The sequence below is a fragment of the Canis aureus genome, chromosome 16 (assembly GCF_053574225.1).
Source record: "Canis aureus isolate CA01 chromosome 16, VMU_Caureus_v.1.0, whole genome shotgun sequence".
In the NCBI taxonomy this organism is placed as follows: domain Eukaryota; kingdom Metazoa; phylum Chordata; class Mammalia; order Carnivora; family Canidae; genus Canis; species Canis aureus.
In genome coordinates, this window is record NC_135626.1 from 16,487,956 (window position 1) to 16,515,057 (window position 27,102).

The 27,102-nt window shown below is 45.9% G+C and overlaps 1 protein-coding gene across 3 annotated transcripts in view; it reads right to left on the reverse strand.

The window, feature by feature from the left end:
• Positions 1 to 27,102, reverse strand: part of ABR (ABR activator of RhoGEF and GTPase) — a 185,987-nt gene that overhangs the window by 141,752 nt on the left and 17,133 nt on the right. Inside the window, exon 1 of one of the 3 annotated variants that reach the window (XM_077851842.1) lies at positions 3,368 to 3,885. The exons of the other annotated variants lie outside the window; for them this stretch is intronic. The gene's annotated coding sequence lies outside the window, so the exon portion shown is untranslated. Of the gene's footprint in view, positions 1 to 3,367; positions 3,886 to 27,102 lie in introns of those variants that run through there. 3 annotated transcript variants of the gene reach the window in all.

Consider the following 27,102-nt stretch of genomic DNA (forward strand, 5'->3'; position numbering starts at 1 on the left):
GAGTGGAGATGGGCCCAAGAGCCTCTCTTCTTCCCACATGGAACTCTCAGAAGGCACGGAACCCAGAAGAAAGGTAAAGGGGAATGTGGACCAGGGAGGCAGCAGAACTGCCCCCTACCCAATGTCTACCTCCACCACCAAGGCAGCCTGGGCCCCCTCTGTATGCTGCAGGGATTTTTCTGATGGCCACATCCGGGTGCTGTCAGGAGGCCACAGATGTATGTTTCTCTGCGTGAGACACATACATTTGCATACATTTTACATTTTTATCTACAAAGGCTTGAACATGCTATTTTCAGCATTTCCAAGCTAAAACGTTACAGTTGCTCTCCTTAACATTGCCACAGTTTGCTTTTTTCCCTACATTCTGTCCAATCCTGTCCTGGATCTCCCACTCCAGAACACTATACAGGGTACAGGGAGAGAGAGGAGTCTTGGAGGCAGTAAGGAGGGACACTTGTAGTAATTAATGGAGAATGTCTGTGGTGCACCTGCCTAGGACCCCAGTGCTTTGCTTATAAGATCATCTCACTGCGAACCTCATTGCCATCTTCAGCTCCCTGTGTTTTCTAGATGAGAAAACGGAGGCACTGAGTTAACCCTCCCAGCCCTCCTCCATCTCCACACACCCATCTCCATGCACACGTCCCAGGAAAGGTCAGTTACTTCAAGATGCCCTTGATGCCATTTCTAGTAGCATCCAGTAGGTGGTAACACCACACAGCCTGATTCTAGTCTTGGCTTAGAGACAAGTGTGTGGGCCTTTGAACACCAGAGCGATTTGAGACTGGAACAGAAGCCTCCAGATTCCTGGCACTGAGCATAGGGAGGAGTTTGGGGGGGGACCCAATACATTCTAGGAAGGAAGGAGTTAAAGAATCATTCTCATCTGTATTCTGCCAAAGGTTAAGTGCTCTGCCCAAACCCCAGTCTGTCAGAGCAGGGGAGGGGCTTTCCTGTGGACAGAGTGCCCTGATTCAGCTAAGTGCAGATCTGCCTGCGAACCCCCAAGGCACTGAATCAGCACCCAACCCACTTCATCCTCCAGGCCCACAAGAACCATTCCCTGTCCAGGCTTTTGAGCAAACCCTCTCCACCTTTGCCAGTGCTCCCTCTGGCCTGTGCACATAGCCTGTCCTCAGCTCCCTACCAGCCTTGGTGACTACCTGCTCCTGCCAAACCACCCATCAATGTAAGGGAGACTTAAGGGTTGGTCACCTTGCCCGTAGTGCTGGGCCAACGATGAGACGCTGAGCGGGAAGGAGATATAGCCTATCCTTTTTTTTTTTTTTTTTAGATATATCCTATCCTGAAGGTCAGTGGGCTTGCCCTTAATTCCCAGGTCTGCTACTCACTCACTACCTTCCCAACAACCAACTCTTGCTTCCACAGCCACTTACTCAGATGGAAAAACGGTAACTATGCTTACAACCTCAGTACCTCCACTTTTCTTCCATCCTCACTGTGAGCAACCCACCTCCACTGTGCACAAGAGGAAGGCCGGGGAGTCCCAGCTTCCTTGATCACCTGGAGGTCACTGCTCCTGGAAAGGATGTCCGTTCACCTCTCCCCATGCTGGGGCTGGCAGGGGGCACCAGTGTGCAGAGAGACTGGATGTGCATGTAGGGGTGGAGGGCCTCCACATTCAAATTAGGAAACAAAAACCAAAACCAGGGGATTCCTGGGTGGCGCAGTGGTTTGGTGCCTGCCTTTGGCCCAGGGCGTGATCCTGGAGACCCGGGATCGAATCCCATGTCGGTCTCCCGGTGCATGGAGCCTGCTTCTCCCTCTGCCTGTGTCTCTGCCTCTCTCTCTCTCTCTCTGACTATCATAAATAAATAAAGAAAAAAATAATTAAAAAAAAAACAGACTATGATAGCCCCCCCTCAAAAAAAAGACTCTGTACCCTTCCTGCCAGATCTGCTCTTTAAAAGCTGGGACTGCATCTTTTTTTTTCACTGGGGTATCCACAGCACTCAGCCCCATGGATGAATGAGGCTCAGGTAGACTCGAAAACAGCCATAACCACATTGTGCCCCCAGACCAGACTCTCTGCCCAAAGCCCAGCAGGCTGGCATTCAACAGCACAGGCTGAATAAGTAAGATGAATGACGGCTGACGTTTGCAGAGTGCTTCTTAAGTGTGGGACACTGCTCACTTAACCCTCATAATAAGCCAACGAGATAGGCACTGCTCTTCTCTCCATTCCCCAGAAACAGACAGGGTAAGCATTGGCCAGCTAGCAGCTGGTGACACTTGAGAATGAACTAAGATGCTGAATCCAGAGTCCACATGTATAATCTCTGAATTGGGCTGCGATGAGTGAACAAATGAATGAATAGAATGAAGTTAAACTCAGGGAGAAAGACATTGGAGCCATAGGAGGAAGGCAAGACTGGAATTCCAGAACCACCCCCACCCCCATCCCCACCCCATCCCCAAGCCCATCAATGGTTAAGCAAAATGAGAACTGGTACTCAACACCACATCTACCACAACAGGGCAGATGACTATGGACACAAGCTGGATGCAATCAATTCTGTGACAGTTTCTGGAATTCCAGTCCCCACTGAACTCTACTGCTTCTATCCTTGGGCCTATCTCAAGCCTTTCCCAGCTCAGTTTTCAAATCTGTAGCATACGCAGGTAGCTCAGGCAGACGACTGTATTCTGTTTCTGGATTCTTGCTTTGTTTTCTTTACCGGTACGGGAAAATAGTATTTACTGTTCTGAGATGCACCTTCACCCCTTGGGCCTAGAAATTCCCTAGGCCTCTGCTGGGTCACATCTCAAGGAGAAGTCTTGGCCTGATAGTTCTATCCTTGGTCCTCTTCCGACCTGTCTTGTCCCAGCCTCCTTGCTTTTCCAGAGACAGTGAGATCTACAGATAGCACAGATTAAGTCAAAGCCCTCCCCAATTATTTATTTCTCTACCAAAGTTTTGTGTCAGCTTGAGTCATAAATATCTGCAGCCCTGGCAAGATGTAAACCAGAGAACTGCATTCACGCCCCTTGCTGCCTCCCTCAGCACCATGGCCAGGAGAAGGCACAGTGACATCCAACTCACTGTAGCCATGAAGCTCCCCACACATACCCACACATTTCCAATGTGGGGGAAGCCTAGCTCCCCCCCACTGGCCACAGTGAGTTCAGCTTCCTGGACAGACTAGCTGCCCTAGATTATACTAGGTAAATACAATTTCAGGAGGATCTTCGTGCCAAGCCCCTAAAGTGGCCCTCACTCAACTTGGCTCAGATTGCACACACATACCCCCTCCCCCTGCCAGGGGTCATTGTGAGAGGTTTCCTACAGAGTGGATCAGAGGGCTCAACAATAGCGGTGGAGCCCCCTGCCTGATTTACTCACCACAGCATCCTCGTCAGCATTTGGAAAGAGTCCAGCAGAAGAGATTGAAGGATTCTCTGAGTCCCAAAAACACAGAGACCAAGTTCAGTGGTTCCAACCTTATCAGATCCAGAATGCAGCAGAGGCATGCCCACCTGGGGTCAGAGCTCACAGGCTGGCCCTCTGCTCTCCTGTGGCTGCCATTCCCCTGAAACTGGCCATGCGTCTTGTTCTTTCAGCCAGTGTTCTGCAGATGCACCCCAGCCCTGTGCTGCTCTGCCAGGAGCTGTGACGCTACCAGCCAGACCTGGCCCCCGTCCCTGTCAGACCCAGGAATGGCCGCAGGGGCTGAGGATAGGCTGTCAAGGAGATTGGCTCCAAGAGGTGGCGGCTCAACATTCAGGAAGGCAAGGACAAAGGAGCATCAGAGCCTAAACAGTGGTGCTTGTCAGCAGTAGAAGCTTGTTTTGGGGTTACCGTGCAAGTTTGCGGTGTGCAGCCATATCTGTTTAAGGGCCAGGCCTCTTTAAGGCAAGTTCCCTCTGCAGACACTTCCAGCCACCAGCAGTCCTGCGGCGGATTGGGGGGGGGGGGGGGGGGGGGGCTCCCGAGTGCCATCTGGTGGCCCAACAGAGCAGCACATCAGCCACTAGAGGTGGTCCTGCCACAGTTCAGCCAAGAGGCCTGGAAAGCCTGTACTAAAACCTCAGCTTTTGGGATGCCTGGGTGGTTGAGCATCTGCCTTTGCCTCAAGGCTTGATCCCAAGATCCAGGATTGAGTCCCACATCGGGCTCCCTGCGGGGAGCCTACTTCTCCCTCTGCCTGTGTCTCTGCCTCTCTCATGAATAAATAAATAAATAAATCTTAAAAAAAAAATCTCAGCTTTGCCCACTAGATTCTGCACAGAACTGCAGGTGACCATTGTGAGTAAAGAGGCTAGGGAAGGCAGGAGGAACTCCGTGTGGGGTCAGGAGAGAGCAGGAATCTGGGAAGAATAACCAGCCACCCCACTGAACAAAATCTTCTCTAAGATATTCTCCAATGGGCTTTTTTTTTTCCAGTTTCCAAGCTTGCCTCCTTCAGGACCTAAAGCACAGCTATGCATATCCGGTGCCTATAAACATGTAACAGTGTCTCTCAGTGAGGGAAGGGCAGTTGGTACTCCCCCACAGGAAGTATTTGCAAATATGTAGGAGCATTTCGTTTAATTTAATTAATTTAATTTATAGGAACATTTTAAAGCCAGAGATGTTAAAGTGTCCTGCAAAATGCAGAACTCTCCCAAAGAATGTCTGTCCCCAGGTGTCAACAGTGCTGAGAACACTACTTGGTTAGGGGCACATGTGGAAGTTCACACCTCCTGTTTTTTTTTTTTTTTTTTTAAGATTTTTATTTATTTATTCATGAGAGACACAGAGAGAGAAGAGGCAGAGACAGGCAGAGGGAGAGTCAGGCTCCATGCAGGGAGCCCGATGTGGGACTCGATCCCAGGACTTTAGGATCACACCCTGGGCTGAAAGCAGGCGCTAAACTGCTAAGCCACCCAGGGATACCCACACCTCCTGTTCTTTTCCCCATCATTTTGCCTCTGATGTCCTCCCAAAATTTCACCTTTATAATCTTAGAGGTGGAGAGAGGAAGTGGTCTGGCCTAGGCCACCTTCACAAAGGGTGCCCCTACCCAGAAGCTAGGTACACCTGTACTCATTCATGACCCTTGGGCAGCAGCAGGGTGGGTGGCCTAGAACAGACCCTTAGGAACAGCAGATGGTGTCTGACCAGAATCACAGAAGACCAAGGGACCACCCCGCCATCCTTCCCACATGAATGATTCAATCTACCACTGGCTTTCTCTCCCCAAACCGTCCCAGGACACCCATCTTTTACAAAAGGCACTTTCAAGTTCTAGTCATGAAACCTTGTGACTCCTTATTTCCCCTTCCCCAAGTTCACTGCACTCTGTCCTGGGCTAATCACTTCTGTCTCAGGAACAGTCTGGTACCAGCAGCTGACTTAGGAAATCAACACATGTGACATGTATTCTAATGAAGGGAGAGTGGAAAGGAATAAAATTCTGGCCGTGGTGGCTAAAGAAAGCAGCGCAGTGGTCACATTTGACCTGAGTCTCAACCTGAGTTGGTTTGAGCAGTCCCAGACTCCGGAGGCTGACATCATCACACGATGATACAGTTGGAGGAAAAACCTTCCCAGCATCCCTCAGCAACTAGAGCACTTCCCATTGCTGTCAGAATAAAGACCCACATCCTCTTGGTGGCACACAAGGACCTGTGGCCTGGCTCCTTACTTCCTTTCAGCTTTGTCTGGCACAGTCCCCTAGCTCTCTTGCTTTTTCCAAACTTTTGGATAGGACGATATTTCTAGCTAAAATGCCTGGATATCTCTTCATCTTCCCTCCCATCTTAACTTGAATGTCACTTCTGCTAGGAAGCTTTCCCCAGGAAGGCCTGCATTTCAGATTACTCAGTGCTTTTGTAAACCACTCAATGCCTGTGTCTCCTGCTAAATGGAACCCTCCAAGAGGATTCAAACCGCCATCTCTCTTGTTCACCACTATAACCCCAGCACCTTGAAATAGTGGTTTCAGTAAATGAATGAATGGATGGCTAAATATGTTCCTGGTCACAAAGACCCTTGAATGAGGGAGTACAGACACTTCAGCCAGCCTAAGTCCACCAGCTGAAAAAAAAAACCCAAAACTGTCTAGATCAGCTGGGATATCATGACAAGAGGGGTCATGCTCTCTGGAAAGACTCAGAAAAAAACAAAAAAACAAAAACAAAAAACAGGATCCTAGAATCAGATTTGAGGCAAGAGGATTGCTGCTCTAATTAATTCCTAACTGTTCACACAAAATCCCAGCTAAAAACTCCCCAATGCACAGGGCTCCCTCACTAAGCAGCCAGCATTCAATGCTGCACTCTTTTTTGCCCAATCAGACTCCAACATGGAAATGAAATAGAAACCAAGAAATGGTTCAGCCCACCAAGGGAACTTTGGTCTCAATTCTCAGAGTCCTTCTCCTGGACCCGTCCCAAATTTGCAATTACATTTGTTTTTAGAGGAAGGGGGCAAATTGTAGGCCTCCTGTGGGAAAAAGCAGTCCCTGAGAATGCACCTGTCCAGTCCCTCCTCCCATTGTCTGGCAGGGGACAGAAGTTGGGAGTCTGAGAAATAAGATGCTGCTGGCCTGCAGCAATGCTGAACTCCCCAGTCCCAGGGGCTGTAAGCTGAAGCTGTCACCCACTGGGTTCCAGTGATGACTTTGGTGCCCCTTCAAACAGACAGATGGGAAATCTTCCTTTCAGCTCAATGATGGGAGAAGTATATGGGAACTGATTCTGGGTACCCTGTCTTCCTGAAGACCTTGCTCAAGAGGGTCTTCAGGTTGCCTCACAAGGGCAGGCAGACAGGGCTTGTAGACTCTCTGTGGCTGCTGCTTGCACTGAGCTATGGGGCTCCTGGGCCGGCCAGAGAACAATGGAGGTACTGTGCCAGACTCACCCAGTCTGCTGGGTACCTGCAAAAAAGGAAGAAGATTCCTTTTCATTTTTCTTTCACCAAAAGAAAGAGACAAAACACCCAATTTTTAGTCAAGGTCTGATTTGCTGGGACTTGGGTCTATAGTCCAGAAATCACCCTAGGCACCTAGAGTCAATAAACCAGATGGTTAGTCCTCTAAAGCTACCCACCAGCTTCTCACCTGCTGCCTAGGAAGGGTATTCTGGCATAGTTAATATTCCCAGGGTTCTTCTCTCCCCTGAAATGATGGGATCTGAGGGGAGGAGATAGTAGTTGTCAATGATGGGCAGAGGAATGATAATAAAGGTGATGGTAACAAACACTTATATTGTGCTTACTGGGCCAGGGCTGATCTCAGGACTCTGCATGTATGAAATCATTGAATTATCAAAGTAATCCCTGACTGCCCTAAAATTTATGTCTACTACCTCCCCAACAGAAGGGAAAGAGCAGTAAACTGAGCACATCATGAGTCTAAGCCCTGACTCTGCCACTAACTTGCTTTTACTCTCTGGACCTTGGTTTCCTTACCTTGATATGCAGGGATCAAAATTGTCCAGTCTATGATTCCTTGAGAGATAGATGACTAGGAAATAGCTGATAAGGGAGGGGAAAAACTTTCTTCTTTCCCACCCCTCAGTTCCCCAATATTTCAGGAGGCCCCAGAGGTTTCGAGGCTAGAAAAGCTATTCATTAGCCCACTGAATATTCCCTGAGCTCTATATAAGGCTGGGTTCCTTTGTCAGGCTTGTGATAGTAGATTTGAGACATGTCTAGAAGTCCCCAAGAGGCAAGGCAGTGTCTGGTGGGTCCAGAGGATGGTGTGGACAGAACATTAGAGAGGGGATGGAGGGGTCACCACTTCGAAATGAGCTGATTAGGGGCACCTGGATGGCTCAGTGGCTAAGCATCTGCCTTTGGCTCGGACATGATCCTGGGGTCCTGGGATTGAGTCCCGCATCGGGCTCTCTTCAGGGAGCATGCTTCTCCCTCTGCCTATCTCTGCCTCTCTCTATGTGTGTCTCTCATGAATAAATAACTAATCTTAAAAAAGAAAAAAAGAAATGAGCTGATAACTAAACACTTCTTGGAGGAAGTATCATTTCCAGGCCTTGGCAGGACACCTCATATTTCACTGACAAAAATGGTGGGGTAGGGAGACAGGGCATTCAGAGGGAAGGAAAAGCATAAGCAATTATGCAGAAATGTAATTAGGCAGAAATAGGAGGTGAAGAGGGAAACCAGAATGGATGCCTGGAAGAGAAGATTCTTCTGGAAACTGGGGAAGAACATAGGCACTTGCTAATAAAACGTCTGGCCTCAGCACAAATTCAAGGACACAACACAATTTACAGCTTTTCTCAAGCCTGTCTTTAGAAAGAAGGGACACCTCTTCCCTGCAACACCACCAACAAAAGTTGGACTTACATGCTGTCCCTGTGAGTTTGTGGGCAAAGGCACCCAGTTACTGCAAGTCTTCAGTCAATGTGCCTCCAGCTTCACTGATAGTTGTTCTAGGCACTGTGTTAAGCACATCACTTTCACCCTTTCTTCTTTCCAGGCTTATTGAGGTGTAACTGACAGCGCAGTGTGAGTTTAAGGCATACAATGTGATGATTTACTGCATGTATCATGAAATGACAAATGTAACGAGGTAGAGAAAACTGAGGTGTCAGCTCTACATCCAGCCCCATCCAAATGTTTACAACTGCACTGCCCTGGCCCCAAATAAGAGAACCAGTACACTCAGAACTTTCTCAAAAATGTTTTGTACTTTGAACAAAGCCAGAGGCCATGGGGGAAGATAGTACCACATAGTGAGCTATGAGAGATTCACCTTCCTAAGGAAGGACCCTATCTTTTTGAGAAACCTTTTCACAGAACCTCAAAGGGCAAAGGCTCTGAGGAATTGTAGTTCCCCTGCAGTGCCATCTTGGGGGAGCACTTTGCAATGCTGCAGGCCCCACCTCATCTCTGAGGCATCTCTCCCACAAGGGCATCCCCCCAGACCAGGCCCAGCTAAGTATTTATAAGGAGCACTTCAAGAGAATCGTTCCTATTCCAATGCCACCAGGAAAGAGGGCCTGAGCTCATGGTCTGGGCTAGAGAGGGGCATGGCCGAGGACTTGAAGCTGCAGCAGCCTCACACTAAGTGATTTCAAATTCCCGTCATGGCCACCCCTCCAGGGTGAGACTGTGCTCAGCTTCTAGGCTGGCAGGTTGCAGATAGGAAGACACTGTCCCTCTGCCTCCTGACCCCTTGGACGTTTCCCACTCTAGGGACCTCCTTAGATCTCAGCCAGGACTCACACGAAACCTGGCTCCTCACCCTGACGCCCCCCTCATGGCCCAGAGTCTTCTAGACAAGTCATTGCCCAATCCCTTCCATGGCCCACTGAGTTATTTTCCAGGTTCCTATTTCTATCTGATTATGCAAGTTTCTTTCCTCCAGGAAGCCACATGCTCATCACATGAGGGTGGCCACAGGTCACCAGCAAATGGGAGAAGGGTACCCAGAAGGGCCTCTTTCCAGGACCCCAGGGCTGTGGATGGTGGTTCCCTGCTCTCACAGGGGCCTGAGACCACCAGAAGGAGACCAGTGCAACCCCAGATAAGATAAGATCATGATAAGATCATGACTTGGTTTTCAGTTTCACCAGATAAGATCATGACTTGGTTTTCAGTTTCACCAGAGAGCAAACCCCAGAGGTGCCCCTGTCCATGGGTTTTGTGCCTGGCAGCCTGAACGGGAGATAAGAGCAACCACTCCACACAAGTGGGGAACGACATGGCACCTCCCCTTAACACCAGATGGACCTGGCTCCAGGCCTGCTCTGCCCCCCAGATCCCTGGTTCTTGGAGCAAATGTAGCCAACTGACTGTTGGAGCAAAGTCCTGCTAGAGGCTGCTGAGATAGGAGCCTTTGCTGTTCCTCGCTGGCCAGAGCCTCCACACTGGAAGTTAGTTTTGGAGAGGCCCTTAGGAAAGCCAAGCCGTTGTTTTCTTCTTTTTCTGGAGGTAAAAAAGACCGCTTTTGTAAAAGAAATCCAATTTGCCTCCCACCACGACTAACCACAGATGAGGAAGCAGTCACAGAGAAGCTCTGGCCCCTACAGCCCCTGGTTTCCTGCTGTTCTCTCTGGGAGACCACACATGGAGCTGTACACGCAAGCAGGCCACATTTCCTTCCAGGCCTACAAGGAACCTTGACTTCCTACAAAGACCACCAACGCCAACAGTAGTCCATGTGGCCGCATCTGTCCACAGCAGCACTTCTGCTGATTTCAAAAGGAAGAGGTCTGTTCTGTGGAGGACAACACAGCCCGAGACACCGACAGAAGCTGACTTCCCGTCTGGCTTGCCTGATCCTGAAAGCAAAGGTGCCTGATTCCAGGGTCAGTGCTCTATCTCCCATGAAGACCCTCATTCTCAGGGAGCTGACGAAGGTGCGAAGCTTTGCTCAGGAGCGGTCAGGGTCACAGACACTTTGGCAAACCAGTTCTCTCTAGGTCTATAGGAGGCAGGGAAGAATGGGGAAACGAACTGTGGCAGGGTCCTGCTATGGAGAACACCCAGGCTGCTGGCTCAGAGGCGACACTGCAATTAGCACTCTGTAATTTGCTTACTTGTATGCATCTCACATGTCACCAAAAGACAATGTAAAAGGTGTGCTGCATATAAGCTAGTGTTTTTTTTTTGTTTGTTTGTTTGTTTTTTAAGATTGATTTACTTGAGAGAAAGAGCAAGCAGTGGGGAGAGGCAGAGGGGGAGAGAGAGAAATTCAACGGCACTCCACACTGAGTGGAGTTGACAACCCTGAGATCACACCTGAGCTGAAACTAAGACTCGGAGGGAAGCTTTAACTGACTGTGCCACCCAGGGGCCTCTAAGCTGTTTAGTGAGTTTATTCAGGTTTTTGTTTCCTGTTCTAACAGTAATAAAGCCATAAACACATTTTTTAGACAATAAAAGAGTAAAATGTGCATTAGCATTTTCCAGTCTACTTTGGTATGCATACAGTAGGGGGTCTTTGCGTAGTTATCATCAACAGCTCTCTAGACTATGCTCAGGCATTTCTCAGCCACTGAGCCATGGCCAGTCCAGCTTTTATTCTCTCCTGGGTCCAGAAGTTTTACCTAGATGAACTATAACCTCACTTTGCTCTGCGCCACCTTGGGCCCAAACACGAAGATGAGCCCCCAGGAGGAAACTCTAATTCATCATCGAATTTTGTTCTCAGTACATGGGAGATGTCTCTGCTTCCTTGTGGGAGGGAGGAACATCACCCACTTGTCAGCACTGCCCAGGAAATACTGAAGATGAAGCCTCATCTGTAGTATCCTCAGTAGAATCTGAGAACTGCTACTGACCGGGCCTTGGGACTCTTCCTTCCTTGGGGATGGACCACAGTTTTGAGATTAGAAGGAAGTCTTGGGATTGGCCAGGGCTATATTAGCAACATCAGCCCTTTAGCAATGGAAACTGAGGAGGAGGAGGGAGGGCGGTGGTGCGGGGAGATCTCTAAAGAAAAGTTCAGTTTGAATTCACCACCCAAACCCCAACCTATGATAGGGACAAAGTAAGTTGGAGGGTTGGGTTTGCTATTGCAATCTCAGGAGAACAGGAGAGAGATGTGCTTACCAAACTTTTTCACAATGTGCCACAGGCAGGAAATGCCCATGTCTGCATAGCACACTGGGACCAGTAGACCAAGAGTCTGAAACATCAGTATTTCCTCATACCTTCAACACATTCTAGGTATACTGATTTGCAAGCTCTGGGAGAAGGAATGGGAAGAGATAGCCCTTCTACTTTCAATAAACCTTCCAAGTGGCCATAGGGTTCATAAGCATTTCTGACTTTATAAGCGTCCCACACACACACACACTGCCAATATAAAATCAATGACACTCCCTGGAAGGCAGCAATCCTGGCCCCCACAGCTGATAAGATGACGCAGTGCCCAGGGGAGTTCCCTTGTACACTCAATGGGGCTGAGGCATGCTTCCCAGGAGGATACTTTATCTGCTGGGAATGGCTGCTGATAAAGCATAATTTGATACTTTAGAGGAGAATGCCATGGCTTGGGCCAGTCTTGGTAAAAGGTTCCTATTTCCTTGTTCAGGAGTTTGTAGGCCTGCCGGCCAAGGCAGAAACAGATAATTACTTTACAAAAGCAGAACCATCAGCACAAGAGTGGCTCTTCTCTGGGCTGGGTTAGCCCATCTTCTCATCCCCGGTGCAGGGGGAGGAAGGGGACACCTACTAATTCCCCTGGGCACTGCTGCTCAAAGCTTCCGTCCCCTGCATGCAGCAGCATCACCCAAAGCCACTCACATCAGCCATAGCTTCATGGGGCCAGTTTCTGGGCCACTGCTGGTCCGGATGCAGTTTAATGGTCAGGATGTGGGTTCCAGAGACAGAACAGACTTGGGTTTAAGACCTGGTGTCCTTAATTCAATCTTTCTAGGCTTCAATTTCTTTCATTGTAAAATGAGGATAATGATGGTATCTGAGACAGCTGAAATGGGATAACAGATGTAAGACACCCGGCTGGGTGCCTGCTCCGTCTACATACTCAGCATCATTAGCTATCACTGTTATGCTGCTTGAGCTTTGCATGCACATGCACACACACACTACACACACTACACCCACTGCTCTCCAGAGGGCCAAAACAAGGCAAAAAGTGAAACAGCCTCCCACCCCCACCCAACTTACAGAAACCTAGTGAAGAGATACTGTGAGATGTGCTGAGGTTTCTAAGCCAAACCACACCCTATGTCCTTTGTAGATGTCTCATCTTTATTGCAGAGTTAACTCATTAGCATTTTGTAAAGAGTCAAAGTAGCCCTATTCCCTCTTTAGAAGTGTGTGCACCCTCCATACTTTGCTATTCAACAGCTGCTAGAGCAAGAAAAGGAAGATCCATCTAGAAAAATATAATCCCTTCGCCTTAAAGTCAGGGCTGTCAGGTTTGAGAGAGCCAGGAGCTTCTAGATTGGTAAAGATCCTTTAAAGACTTCCAAAACAGTGGAAGCTGAAAAATTCAGTTCAGTATAGAATTTCTTGACAAACAGAATTTTCTCCAGGACACCAAGTAGAGCACCTTCCTTGGGCAAAAGGGAAGTTGGTCTGAATGAAGTATCTAAGTGTGTTCAAAGTAAATAAGATATAAGTGTAATTTTATGTTAAAATTGTAAACTTTGCAGGGCGCCTGGGTGGCCCAGTTGGTTAGTTAAGTGCTGCCTTCTGCTCAGGTCATGATCCCGGGGGTCCTGGGATCAAGAGCCTCATCGGTTCCCTGCTCAGCAGGGGAGTCTCCTTCTCCCTCTCCCTCTACCCTTGCTCATATGCTCTCTCTCCTGCTCACTCTTTCTCAAATAAATAAAGTCTTTTCAAAAAATTGCAAACCTTGGGCATCCCAGGTGGCTCAGCGGTTTAGTGCCACCTACAGCCCAGGGCATGATCCTGGAGACCCGGAATCCAGTCCCATGTCGGGCTTCCTGCATGGAGCCTGCTTCTCCCTCTGCTTGTGTCTGCCTCTCTCTGCATCTCTCTGTGTCTCTCGTGGATAAATAAATAAAATCTTTTTTAAATAAATTGTAAACCTTGTATTATCCAGAGTAAACACTAGATCAGAATGTTGGACTAAGAAAAAAAAATTCTTAGAAATCAGTATACACCAATATATATACACACATACACACACACACAAATGATGAGGCCATATTTAAGGGCATTTCCTCTGTGGACAAAGAGCCCAACTTCCCAACCCTCTTCTGAAGGACCTCCTGCTATGATATGCCCATTAGAGTGTATAACACCCTTTTCATGTCTCACATATTAGCCCTTGGTAAATGTTGCATGAAATTTGATGAGCCTGCTAGGAAAGGGAAGATGATTCATAATCATCTATTCCTAATCCACAGACCCTTGATGAAAGCCTGCTAGGTTTAGGGTTTGAAACACTGGGGCTGGAAACAGTTGGTTTGAAGACAAATGGCCCTCTTACTTAAAGGAGGAGGCTCCAGGCGCCTACAGAATGGTAAATTCAGCTCTTCCTTGACCCCTACTAGTTCCTCCATTAGTCTGTGTGCATAGCGGATCCTGGGGAGGCCCCCCTTGCGTGGGGCTTCTGACCCCAGTGGGGCTTCTGGACAGCTGGGGGGCGGGGCCTCAGGGCAGGATGGGGGCGGGACCGCAGGCTCTTAGTCACAGGACAGGGCCCTTCAGCGTTTAAATGTGAAATGGAGCACCGGGGCTAAACCTCGCAGGCTGCTCCCATGATTAATCCAATATCAAATCACAAGTCGCGGGGCGGCCCGCTGCTCGACCACCCCCCCTCTTCGGTGGGGGAGGCGGCCTGGGTTTCTGAGGTTTACGCAGTTGTTGCGATGCAAATGTACTCAGGGCCTGGGGCCTCTTTTTCTCTGACTCGCGCAGGAAGGCAGATGCCCAAACCCTTCGGGATCTGCCTACCCCTCAGCACCCTGCGGGGTGAAGGGAGGCCCAAGCTCACCCTGCTGCGGTGGGAAGGGACCTGCCATGGGATGTGGCATTTGTGTGGGTCCCGCCGCGCTGCAACCAAACAGCCCCAAGCGGCGGACAAGTCAGGAGGCTGGCTGAAGCAGGAGGAACTAGCTCCAATCTTTTATTCAAGCTTTAAAACAAACAAATAGATCAAAGAGTTTCCGTTTCCTGGCCTTGGTGTCAGATCCACTGGGGAAGTCCCTGGAGTAGAGGGGGAGTGAGAAAGCACAGGCGCATCTGTCCTAGGCTCCCGGCCAACCTACTTCCTCTTGGCTTCTCCTCCAGCTCATCCTGGCAGGAGCCACTGTCAGGGGCTCTGGGATTCCCCCTCGGGCGCTTGGGAGAACCGTTAGAGTCCCTAGCACCTGAAAACCTTTCTTGGAAGCACTTGTACGATGTCTTTTCACAGGGCATAAAACGTCTAGCAAAATGCAAGATCTGAAATCCAGGTAAGAGTCACCTCAAATTATTAGGCAAGGGCTTGCTCATTCAGGTCTCCAAAAGGACAACTGCGAAAGGAGAATGCAGCTGAGTGGGAGACCCCAGTGTCCCTCAGACTCCTTCAGACCTTTTTGGGTAAGAAATACACCACTGAGCAAGGTTCATTCATTAATTATTTTCAAGACGAGTGCCTCCCTCTCCTGAAAAAGAGGCACTGGCTCTTTTCAAAATAAGAACCATGAGCTCAAACTAATCAGCTGAAGCCCCTTGGCACATTATCCAACTTTCTTAGGCCTCTGTTTTGTCATCCAGAAAATAAATTAATAATACTAATCTCTTTTGGTTGTGAGAACAAATGAGACAATGCACAAATTAGATATGATATTTGTATGTGTGCCATAAAAGGACTGGAAAGATATATTGTCTACAACAAGCTGTTAACTGAGGGTTCTTTCAAGAGAGAGGAGTGAAAGTGGTGGGGATAGGTGCCTAGAACTGATATGTTTTCTTCCAAAGACTTCCCTACTGTTTTCATCTTGTATAATAAAAATACTCTTATGCATAATACAGGGACTGCTTCATGGTAGATACTCATGTTAATTTTTATTATTTTTATTTTAAGATTTTTATTTATTTATTCATGAGAGACACAGAGAAAGAGGCAGAGACATAGGCAGAGGGAGAAGCAGGCTATGTATGTCTCTGCCTCTTTCTCTTTGTCTCTCATGAATAAATAAATAAAATCTTTTAATAAATAAATAAAATAAAACTGAGATATCAATTCTAACTTAATTTTCCTTTGAGGCTTCTGGTTCAAGGTGGAAGACTGAGCACATGGAGGTTTTTTGTATGTTTTACACTATTATAATAAACTTGTTATATGCCTCCGCCTCTTAACCCAAATCTCTTGACATGATCTAAATCATGTATTAACACAAAACCTGTAACAACGTACTCCAACACAGAGTACTCTCGACCATGAATTCTAAGTAATCCCAGTTAGAAGGAATTGGGAGTATCAGGTGGAAAGAAGAAACCACAGGCCACAACACACCCAGGAAAGGACTGCTGCCAGAACAGTGGGTAAGATGGGGTGCAGGGAAGAAGTAGATCCTGGAGCAGGAAAGCATCAGGAGCAGCTATGTGGGAGACTAGTAGTAGAGAGGAAGTAGGAGGAGTGCCCAGGCAGTTTAGCTCCCAATCCCCCTCTTGTCCCAACCTCCCTTCCCCAAGACCCAGAGCCCAGCAGGCTCTGGCTTCAGCTGCCTTTCTCACATTCCATTTCTGGTTCATAGAAATGTATATCTTATTTTTGAGAACAGCTATATGTTAAAAAAAAAAAAAAAAGTTTTGTGATACCTGGGTGGCTCAGCGGTTGAGGTCTGCCTTTGGCTCAGGGCATGATCGCGGGGTCCCTGAATCGAGTCCCACATCGGGCTTTCTGCATGGAGCCTGCTTCTCCCTCTGCCTATGTCTCTGCCTCTGTGTCTCTCATGAATAAATAAATAAAATCTTTTTTAAAAATAATAAGTAAGTTTTATCTATGGTTTTTAGAGCAGAGGGATAAGCTTAAAGCATGAATTCACAACATGAACTTGATTTGCAGTTTGAAATTACTGATTTTCAAAAAAAAAGTCCAAATATTGGTTTGAGAGAAAAACCGCAACAAATTACTAACCTTAAAAAAAAAAAAAAAAAAAGCTGCTTAGGTCACCCTGGTGGCTCAGCCAGTTAAGCATCTAACTCCACTCAGGTCATAATCTCAGGGTCCTGGGATCGAGCCCCACCTTAGTCTTAGTCTCTGCTCAGGGCAGTCTGCTTGAGATTCTTTCCCTCTCCTCTTCCTTCCCCCTCTGCTCCTCCCCACCCCATCACTCTTTCATACATACATACATACATACATACATACATACATAAATACGTGCCTAGGTGGCTCAGTCGGTTGAGTGTCTGCCTTCAGCTCAGGTTGTGATCCTGGTATGAAGCCCCGCATCAGGCTCCCTGCTCAGTGGTAAGCCTGCTTCCCCCTCTGCCCCTTCCCCTGCTCAAGCTCTCTCTCTCTCAAATAAATAAATAAAATCTTTAAAAAATAAATCAATAAGTAAATGAAAATGGGCAAAGAATATCACAAAGAAGAGAAAATAGGAATTGCCAAAGAATAAAAGATACTGTACCTTATTAGTAACTGGGGCCATATGTACATTGAGATGCCATTTCTGTCCATGAGATTGGCACAAACGAAAAATAGTAACAAATGTTGGTGCTTTACCCTCCAAAAGTGTGATGAAGAGTCTAAGCTGGAACAGCATTTTTGGAGGACAACTTGACAATATCGATGAACATTTAAAATGCACATAGTCTTCAACTTTTTGAGTCCATGTCTAGATCTTCTCTAGAGAAATATTCACACATATGCACACATGGGTCATGTACATGGTTTTAATTTTGGTGTTGCTTAGAATAGCAGAAACTGGACACTCTACCAGGAATTAGATTTGTCCCTTTGCCTTTTCTATAGAAAAGAGAAGTGCCTCTTGCCACCACCACCACCACCCCCTGCAGAAAATGCTCTTGGAGTCACAGATCTTATAGCCTTATAATTCCTTAGGCATTCTGTCTTAAATCAACCACTTTGGAACTGCCTGACATCAGAGGCAGCCTCCCTGCTCTAGTTTAGGAAAGATGGTATAAGAAGATCCACTGAGTTTGGAGGGTTTAAAAAGAGTTTTCCAGTTCCCCCAGATGGGTTGTCCAGGGAAAAGAAATAGTGGCAGATGCTAGAACTTGTCCTCTTGGCTTCCTGGGCAAATGAACACATGGTAAGCCATTCTGTCTATGGCCTAAAGGAATGGGTATCAGGAGCAGGTGCCGTTGGCTGAGCTTAAGACCAAGGAATTAACGTTTTCCTGTCTCAAGGACGACAGCAGGCTGTGCTGGGTCTTGATTGGTGCGTTCCCATACCACTTTCGTGTTCCAGGGTCACCTGTTGGCCTGTGCATTGAGAAATCCTTATTACTAATGAGACTCAAATTTTCTGCCAATTTGGGTGTAGCAGCACTGACCACTGCTCCCTCTGGCTCTAAGGGAAAGCTTCAAGAGGGAACTGCTGGGATTTTTGCTGGTAGGCATGTGGGCACTGGAGCTGAATAAACAAAAAAATACCGAAGGATGCGTCCTCAAGATTGTGAAGAGGGACTACCACTCCTGTAACATTGGTCAATCTGCAAAGATGTGGTTGTTACTGTTCCGGTATTTGAACACAGTGGTTACTGACGGTTTTACAAAAACCTTTGTGTCAAAAAAAAAAACAAAAACAAAAATAAAAACAAAACAAAACAAAACAAACAAAGAAGACAAAAACCTTTGTGTCTTGGGAGACAGTTAAAGATGGCAAGCCCTTAGCATGGGTCTCTATTGTATTCACATTCGTGCAGTGAAAACCTGTTTGCTAGCCTGTTCCCACAGTGAAACTGAAGGGTCTTGAAGCATAGGTTTGAACTCTTTCCCCAGACACGTTTGCACAATTCAGGTATAAATGAAGTTGATTTAATAGTGGCTGCATCCCTTTCTCCTAGAAAGAAGAAATTTATATGATAGCCCAGAATTTATCTCACATGGTCACAAAATCAGATACACAATGCTTTACTCTCTGCAACCTGCTTTGAAACGGATGATGTTTGGTTTTTTAAAAAGATTTATTTTTAGAGAGGTGGGGGAGGTGCAGAGGGAGAGGGAGAGAGAAAGAATCTCATGGAGGCTCCACCCTGAGCACAGAGCCTAACTTGGGGCTTGATCTCACAACCCTAAGATCATGACCTGAGCCGAAACCAAGAATCAGACACTTAACCAATTAAGCTACCCAGGTGCCCTGTGGATGATGTTTTATTGTCCAAATCCTCCTCTTTTAACCCTCTAATACTTGGTAATTTAGATACTCTATGAACATTGAGAAATATAGTAAAGGTATTTGTCAACCTTTTTTTTTTTTTAAGATTTTATTTATTTATTCATGAGAGACACAGAAGAGAGGAAGAGACACAGGCAGAGGGAGAAGCAGGCTCCCTGCAGGAAGCCTGATGAAGGATTTGCTTCCAGGACCCCAGGATCATGACCTGAGCCAAAGGCAGAGACACTCAACTACTGAGCCACCCAGGTGCCCCTGTTGACCTTTTTTTATTGATCAGCTTGGAGGTTATAAACAGTCCATGTTATCTAATGACTTTTTAAAATCTGAAAATAAATAAATAAATAAATAAATAAATAAATAAATAAATAAATAAATAAAATCTGAAAAAAAGGGACGCCTGGGTGGCTCAGCAGTTGGGCACCTGCCTTCGGCTCAGGTCGTGATCCTGGGATCCCAGATCAAGTCCCGCATTGGGCTCCCTATGGGGAACCTGCTTCTCCCTCTGCCTGTGTCTCTGCCTCTCTTTCTCTCTGTGTCTCTCATGAATAAATAAATAAATCTTTTAAAAAATAAATAAATAAGGGCATCCCGGGCAGCTCAGTGGTTTAAGCGCCACCTTTAGCCCAGGGCTTGATCCTGGAGACCCAGGATTGAGTCCCACGTCAGGCTCCCTGCATGGAGCCTGCTTCTCCCTCTGCCTGTGTCTCTGCCTCTCTTTCTCTCTCTCTCTTTCTCTGTCTCTCATGAATGAATAAATAAAATATTTTTTTAAAAATAAAAATAAATAAATAAAATCTAAAAAAAGTTCCATCTATTTAAGTCCAGCAGGTTTGCTTAACTATTTACACACCAGCAAATTTATAAATTGCAGCGAAGTGGTTATCTTAACTCTCATTAATCTCTGCTCCCAAAGAAAATATTCACACAAGTATTTCATGCTGCCCACCTCTAAGCTAGTGGAGGCTGATCTCCTTGAGACAGAGAGAAAGGAGAGGCAGAAAGTAATGAAATTCAGAGAGGTATAAGCGTAACCTGTGTTGGGACTCTGGGGCTATCACTTGTAATGTGGGTGGGAAGATATTACCCCACCCCACTGCCTACCTTCCCCAAATCTCAGCAGGAGGAATGAATGTGGGTGAACATTCCAACTTGGAACCCAACACCTTCCAACACCATGATGGTAATCTAGGGGCAGCAAGAGGGTGACCTACATGATTCAAACCACAATCAGCCAAGTGTTCTGAAATAGCAGATCACAATGGACTTCTCTGTATCACCATCTAAGTGTCACTCAGCTTGCTGACGCTGTGTTTGCTCTCAGGCCAAAGGTCACCCTGGGCTGCTTCCTCCCTCTGACTGCTTGCTGGCTCCTAACACAAATGGATTACTTTATCAACTGTCTGGCAACTCCTTATCTACTCACACATAAACTCAAAAGGCTTTTCCCCCCACATTTTTTTTAGCAGCACCTAAAGTTCTTAAGTTACCTGGGGACATTTTTTTATGGCTTCCTTTAAAAAAAAAAAAAAAGATTTTGTTTATTTGAGAGAGACAGAGAGAGAGCACAAGCAGGGAGAATGGCAGAGGGAAAAGAAGCAGGCTCCCCACTGATCAGTGAGCCCCATGCAGGGCTCAATTCCAGGACCCTGGGATCATGACCTGAGCCAAAGGCAGATGTTTAACCGACTGAGCCACAAAGTTATTCCTTTATGGCTTCCTTTTAATGTCAATCTTTGGGGCTATCTGGGCAGAAAGGGCCTTACTAGACATGCTCTAGCAATTCCACTTTTGGGTATTTACCCAAAAGAACCGAAAGCAGAGTCTCAAAAAGATATTTGTACTCCAAGTTTATAGCAGCATTATTCACAAGAGCTAAAAAGTGGAAGCAACCCAAGTGTCCTTGGCAAAATGTGGTATAGACATAGAGTGGAATATTATTCAGCCTTTAAAAAGAGGGAAATTCTGGAGTGCCTGGGTAGCTCAGTTAGTTAAGTGTCTGCCTTCAGCTCAGGTCATGATCCTGGGGTTCAGGGATCAAGCCCCACATCAGGATCCCTGCTCTTTGAAGAGCCTGCTTCTCCCTCTCCCCTCATGCGCTCTCTCTCTCTTTTTCTCTCTCTCTTTCTCAATCTCTCTCAAATAAATAAAATCTTTTTAAAAATTAAAATAAAATAAGGAAATCGTGACATATGCTATAGCATGGAAAAATTTGAGGACATTATGCTAAGTAAGGCAGTTACATATAATATATATTATATAATTCCAGTTACATGAGGTACTTACAGAGTAATTAAATTCATAGAGACAGAAAAAATGGTGGTTGCCAGAGGCTACAGTGGGGAAGTGGAGGTTGGGGCGCTATTGTTTTATGGGTAGAGTTTCAGTTTTGCAAGATAAAAAGAGGAGGATGATGGTGGTGATAGTTGTACAGTATTATAAATGTATTTAATATCACTGAACTGTACACTTGAAAATGGTTAAGATGATAAACTTTGTTATGTGTATTTCACCACAATAAAATTTTTTTTTTAAAAAAAGAGAGGATGTAATGTACATAGCCTCACCCTGTTTTCCATATTTGATGGCAATTGTAATAAAATTTCCTTTTAAAAAAAATTTCCTTTTTGATAAAACAAACTATAAAAGTGCATGTGAGGGGCACCTGGCTGGCTCAATTGGTGGAACGATCAACTCTTGATCTCGGGGGTTGTGGGTTCAAGCCCCATGCTGGGTGTAGAAATTACTTAAAAATAAAATCTCTATTTAAAAAAAAATAAAGGAGAGGCACCTGGGTGGCTCAGTGGTTGAAAGTCTGCCTTTGGCTCAGGTTATGATCCCAGAGTCCTGGAATGGAGCCCCACTTTTTTTTTTAAAGATTTATTTATTTATTCATGAGAGACACAGACTGAGAGAGAGAGGCAAAGACATAGGCAGAGGGAGAAGCAGGCTCCTCGCAGGGAGCCTGACCAGGACTCGATCCTGGATCCCGGGAACATGACCTGAGCCTAAGGCAGGTGTCCAACCACTGAGGCACCCAGGCATCCCAGGAGCCTCACTTCACTTAATTCTTACAACATTTCAGGGACACCTGGGTGGCTCAGCGGTTGAGCATCTGCCTTCTGTCCACAGGCGTGGTCCTGGAGTCCCGGGATGGAGTTTCACATCGGGCTTCCTATGAAGAGCCTGCTCCTCCCTCTGCCTGTGTCTCTGCCTCTCTGTGTGTGTCTCTCATGAATAAATAAATAAAATCTTAAAAAAAAATTCTTACATTTAGGAGGTATATGCTACTAACACATCCATTTTACAGATGAGAAAATCAAGGCACAGAGAGGTGAAATAGCTTTTTTAAGTCCTCACAGCTAGTAAATGTGGCTCCAGGATCTGCCTTCTTGACCACCATAAGCTCGCACCTGACTTCAACAAGGCTTGTAAAGTATGGTCATTGAAATGACCATAACAAGAGGCAGAATGGGACACCTGGGTGGCTCTGCAGTTTGGTGCCTGCCTTGGGCCCAGAGTGTGATCCTGGAGACCCGGGATCAAGTCCCACATCGGGTTACCTGCATGGAGCCTACTTCTCTCTCTGCCTATGTCTCTGCCTCTCTCTGTGTGTTTCTCATTTAAATAAAATCTTTAAACAAACAAACAAAAAACAAGAGGCAGAATGAAGCAAGTTCTAAATTGAGACATAAAGACAAATGCTGGGGGAGGAGCCTGAGCTGGGATGACAGGTTTGGACTCAAGTGATTTTTCACCTTTTTGCCAATCAACTAAAGTCATGTGAAATTCCCCAGCAAATCCTTGAATGGAGCCAAAAAGAATTAGTAAGAGTCAACTCATCTGACCACATCAGAGATCCAGAGTTTGTTCTAATATAGATCTTTCTTTGACATATGACATTAAACAAGCTCTAGCCCAGGGACCAGGGAAGAGAGTGGTCTATTTCCACCTTTCAGTGTCCTAAAACCCTATGCTTTAGAAATGTGCTCGGGATGTGAGTCACGTAAGCCTGGGAAGTAGTCAAAAACCTTCAGATCCTGTGTTTCCTTCCCATTCTGCGATTCACCTAAAGACTGATTTGCAGGGACGGAAAAAGCTATCTGTAAATTTGGGAGCCAGAGAGCCAACTAATTAAGTCTGAATTAAGATCGCTGAGGTCATTGTCCTAGGTCATAAAACCTTCTCAGAGATTGTGTGCAAACTGCGATGAAGACACTATCTTCACCCCACAGTGATCTCTCTTCTTCAAAGATGTGACAGGCCCTGTGGTTCCAAAGAAACAAACTGGAGAAAAGAAAGGAAAGAAAGGAAGAAAAGAAAGAAAGAAGAAAGAAAGAAAGAAGAAAGAAAGAAAGAAAGAAAGAAAGAAAGAAAGAAAGAAAGAAAGAAAGAAAGAAAGAAAAGAAAAAAGAAAGAAAAGAAAAAAAGAAAGAAAAGAAAAGAAAGAAAAGAAAAGAAAAAAGAAAAGAAAAGAAAAGAAAAAAGAAAAGAAAAAAGAAAAGAAAAGAAAAGAAAAGAAAAAAAAAAGAAATTGGTTAAAAGCAGGCAGTGTGCAACAATTTCTATTTTGAAGAGATGTGAAATGCTGTTTAGGACATCTTTTCATTTCTTTATTCCCTTAATCCTAAAGATTAGCTTTTATAAAGTCCCTTCTAAAAATGTACTTTGGGGACACCTGAGTGGTTCAGTGGTTGAGCATCTGCCTTCAGCTCAGGGGGTGATCCTGGAGTCTCAGGATCGAGTCCTACATCGGGCTCCCTGCAAGAAGCCTGCTTCTCCCTCTGCCTATGTCTCTGCCTCTCTCTCTGTGTCTCATGAATAAATAAATAAAATCTTTTTAAAAATTGTACTTTAGGGATCCCTGGGTGGTGCAGCGGTTTGGCGCCTGCCTTTGGCCCAGGGCGCAATCCTCGAGACCCGCGATCGAATCCCACGTCGGGCTCCCGGTGCATGGAGCCTGCTTCTCCCTCTGCCTGTGTCTCTGCCTCTCTCTCTCTCTCTGTGACTATCATAAATAAATAAAAATTAAAATAAAATAAAATAAAATAAAAATAAAAATTAAAAAATGTACTTTGGCTTTCATCAATTTTTAAAATTTATGATACATATATTTGATTGTATTATATATACATATATCTCCTCCATGTAACAAGTTTAAATTACCTACTTTAACCCAACTTAAAGGAAGAAAAAAGGAGAGATTTAAGATTTGAATATAAAAATTCTGCTTGTAAATGTCTTTTTTCCTCTAAGTTGGCAGCTATCTCAATGTATATATAAGCACAATGACTAAGTTGTATTTCTCTCCAAATAAGTAACTTGGGTGAGGTGCTATTGCCTAAATCTAATTTTGATATCTTAAATCAATGCTTTTATGGTATATAGGAATTTGAAGCATGAAGTTAAAAATAAAAAGGTTGTTTTGGTCCCTCCCCCTGCAGTAAACCAGACAAAAAACAAAAACAAGGCAGTCACTCTTCACAAGCTAAAAGTAGCAACAAGAAAATAAGCCAGAGGAGATGTCAGCTTGAGGCTTCTTTAACTGGTAGCAAAGACTGCTGAGTGTCCACCAAAGATTCCTGCCCCAGGTCCCCTCCCAGGGTAGACTGTAGCTGGGAAGTAGCTGCCAGTTAGGGGCTACCCTTGCCAGGATGCCTGAGGGCTAAAAGGGGACACAGGCCTTATCTTTGCCAATACAATGTGAGTGAAAGAAATGGCTATCATTTCTGGGCTAAGAGGAGTTAAGAAGCATGTGTGTCTTCACTCTCTTGTTTGCCTAATGCCCTCTGGAAACTGAGAACTACCAGGACCTGGACGAGGGCCCATGCACAAGAGCACGGGAGCCTGGGTTCCAAATACATCCACTGTCATGGGATCCAGAAGAAACTTCATCTGTTAAACCACCACCATGTTGAAGCTGGTTTGTTGCAGAGGGTAGCACTACTCTGATGGCTTATTCCAAGGTGCTGGGATTAGGGGCTGGAGGTGGGAGTAAAGATTTATTAGTGAGTGAAGACGCACACTAGGAAAGAAATATATTCTCTTCTTCTGTGGAAAAGTCTTTAGCACAAGAGAAGGATTCTCTTCTTCTGTGGAAAAGTCTTTAGCATTTAATCTCAGATGCCTAAAACACTAGGCCAGTAGTATGATACTAGTAGCTAATAACACCGAAGCAGCACTTCTCATTTAACAGGCTGCTGTAAAAATACTTACACTAACCTACTCATTTCTCACACATTTATTGGGTAAGCTATTAATATCACCCCCATTTTGCAGATGAGGAAACCGAGGCCCACAGGAGTTAAGTAATTTGCTTACAGTCATACAGCTCGTAAGAGGCAGAGGTGATGCAAGCCCAGGCAGCCCAGCTCCAGAATCTTGCTCGTTTACTGCTCTATACACACACCCCTCACAATGTAAGCAGCACACAGGGCCAGACGAAAGCTGAAGCAATGAGGGAAATCATGCCCGGTCTGAAGGGGTCAGCTGTTCAGCACTACCTGATGATTTTCACATGTACTCAAGATCTTCTCATCTTTCAATAAAAGCCAGAAATCCAGATTTTTATGTCAAGTTTCCAGATTTTAAATTGTCTCCATTTTGTTTTAACCCTCTGTGGCCCAAAAAAAGCACATCAGCAGACTGCAGGTAGCACAGGGCCAGCCCCCTGCCACCCCTGCTCTTGGGGCAGCTGTACCCTAGGACTGTGTGGTCTCCTGCTTGCCCAAAGGCCCTGGGGAGTTCTGAGTCTGGTGGCCAGAAGAGGAGTCAACTCTGCAAACAACAGCTCCTTTAGGCCCACTGATATGAATAATTAATTTCTGTTTTCTCACTTGCCAGTCCACAAAGGTTACCAAGAAGCCCGGCATTCAGGAAGCAACTAGGTCCCCTTCTGAGACAATGAGGACAGGCATGGAGGCTCCTGGGGGTACTCAGGGAGCCCCATAATGAAGTCTGGAGTAGTGGCCTATGCTCAAAGGGAGCCGGTGGATACCGGCCAGGGCCTGTGTGTGTGCTCCCTGCCTGGCTGCCTTGGTAGAGCCATCAGAGCATCGAGGCTCATTAGAGACTGACACTCTGTGGCTTTTACTGCTATCAGCGGGAGGGGGCTCTGAATTCTTCAAGACGCTTTATAATAAAACAAAAAGGCACAATTATGCAGTCAAACGGAAGACAAGGCAGCTGCATACAAAGCAGAACTTTCTCCCTAATAGGACCAACCTCAGCTAGACATTGCTGAGGCCTTACCTTCCTCCCCAGGCTGCAGCTGTGAGGCATCCGTAATTGGATGCTCCACTGCTCCAGCTCTTGGATTATTCAAACTGCAGGATTTCCAGATGCGTTGGGTTTCAATTAAGGATATGCCCAGGCAACAAGATGAGCCACGTACCATTTTTCACCCTTACTGTCAGCAAAACTGAAACTGATAACTATAATAATAAAATTAACCAGCATACATTATATACTGTGTGTCAGGTGCTTTTCTAAGTGCTTTATATATTAAGTTACTTAATCTTTACACCTACTTAATTTGGCATTGATATTGTTATTATCACCTTCAGTCTACAGCTATGGAAACTGAGGCACAAAAAAATTAACAGTGAAGTGGCAGAGCTGGGCTTTGAACCCAAGCAATGTGGTTCATTGCTATACTCATACTAGACAGTATGCTCTTGACCATCATACCAGTGGCTGTTTGCATTTTACACAGAGCTTATTGTATGCCAGGCCCTGTCCCACATATTTTCTATACTTTATTTCATTTAATCTTCACAACTCCAGTTGAGGTATAATCATCTCCATTGAACAGAAAAGAAAATAGGTTTTATAGAAGGAGGAAGTAATTTGGTTAAAGGCACAAAATAATAAGTGGCCTACAGACTAGATCCAAATCCAGGTTGCTCTGATTCAAAGCCAGGCTCTTGGGCAGCCCGGGTGGCTCAGCGTGGGGCAGCCTGGGTGGCCCAGAGGTTTAGTGCCGCCTTCAGCCCAGGGTATGATCCTGGAGACCTAGGATCGAATCCCATGTCGGGCTCCCTGCATGGGAGCCTCCTTCTCCCTCTGCCTGTGTCTCTGCCTCTCTCTCTCTCTGTGTCTCTCATGATTAAATAAATAAATCTTTAAAAAAAAACAAAAACAAAGCCAGGCTCTTAACTATTACTTGGCACACAGTACCAGTCCATCTAACTTACTGGTATTCACAAAGTTTAGGCCTGAAAAACCTCTAGTCCAATCATCTTTTTTCAGGTGAGGAGATATAGCCCAGAGAGATTAAGAATTAGTGGTTTGGTTGGTAAGCATGCAACTCTTGATCTTGGTGTTGTAAGTTCGAGCC